The following is a 1,547-nucleotide window of genomic DNA, read 5'->3' as shown; positions in this document are numbered from 1 at the left end:
AGTAATCCATTTAGGACTGAGATGAGGAGAAACCTTTTCACCCAGAGAGTTGTGAACCTGTGGAATTCTCTGCAACAGAAAGTTGTTGAGTCCAGTTTGTTAGATATATTCGAAAGGGAGTTAGATGTGGCCCTTACGGCTAAAGGGATCAAGGGATATGGAGAGAAGGCTGGGGTGGGTTACTGAGGTTGAATGATCAGCCATGATCAAATTGAATGGCGGTGCAGGCTCGAAGGGCCGAATGGCCTACTCCTGCACCTATTTTCTATGTTTCTATGAATCAGTCACTCTTCTTGGAAACATCTTATTTGTCTGTCTCAGTAACTAGAGCTGGGCAGAGTATGCAAAGGTGTAGTCTGACCAGAACACTCCACAGAGCTGTGCACAACAGCAGGCTTGCTAGCTTGGATCTCTGGTCTGTGCTGTGTAGCGAACTCACAGTGTGGGGACCCCAGGTGTAATATATTTACTTCATGGGTCAGCATGGATTTATGAAGGGGAAGTCATGTTTGACAAATTTGCTGGGATTCTTTGAGGATGTAACGAACAACTGGATAAAGGGGAACCAGTGGATGCGGTGTATTTGGACTTCCAGAAGGCATTTGACAAGGTGACACATAAAAGGTTATTGCACAAGATAAAAGTTCACAAGGTTGGGGGTAATATATTAGCATGGATAGAGGATTGGCTAACTAACAGAAAACAGAGAGTCGGGATAAATGGTTCATTCTCTGTTTGACAACCAGTAACTAGTGGGGTGCCGCAGGGATCAGTGCTGGGACCCCAACTATTTATAATCTATATTAACGACTTGGAAGAAGGGACTGAGTATAATGTAGCCAGATTTGCTGATGATACAAAGATGGGAGGAAAAGCAATGTGTGAGGAGGACACACAAAATCTGCAAAAGGACAGACAGGCTAAGTGAGTGGGCAAAAATTTGGCAGATGGAGTATAATGTTGGAAAGTGTGAGGTCATGCACTTTGGCAGAAGAAAAATCAAAGCGCAAGTTATTATTTAAATGGAGAAAGATTGCAAAGTGCTGCAGTACAGCGAGACCTGGTGGTACTTGTGCATGAAACACAAAAAGGATAGTATGCAGGTACAGCAAGTGATCAAGAAGGCCAATGGAATCTTGACCTTTATTGCAAAGGGGATGGAGTATAAAAGCAGGGAAGTCATGCTACAGCTATACACCTGGAGGCCACACCTGGAATACTACGTGTAGTTTTGGTTTCCATATTTATGAAAGAATATACTTGCTTTGGAGGCAGTTCAGAGAAGGTTCACTAGGTTGATTCCGGAGATGAGGGGGTTGACTTATGAGGAAAGGTTGAGTAGGTTGGGCCTCTACTCATTGGAATTCAGAAGAATGAGAGATGATCTTATCGAAATGTATAAGATTATGAGGGGGCTTGACAAGGTGGATGCAGAGAGGATGTTTCCACTGATGGGGAGACTAGAACTAGGGGGCATGATCTTAGAATAAGGGGCCCGCCCATTTAAAACTGAGATGAGGAGAAATTTCTTCTCTCAGAGGGTTGTA

Source organism: Pristiophorus japonicus, chromosome 15, assembly GCF_044704955.1.
Source record: "Pristiophorus japonicus isolate sPriJap1 chromosome 15, sPriJap1.hap1, whole genome shotgun sequence".
NCBI classification, from domain to species: Eukaryota; Metazoa; Chordata; class Chondrichthyes; family Pristiophoridae; genus Pristiophorus; species Pristiophorus japonicus.
This window is presented reverse-complemented; position numbering follows the sequence as displayed.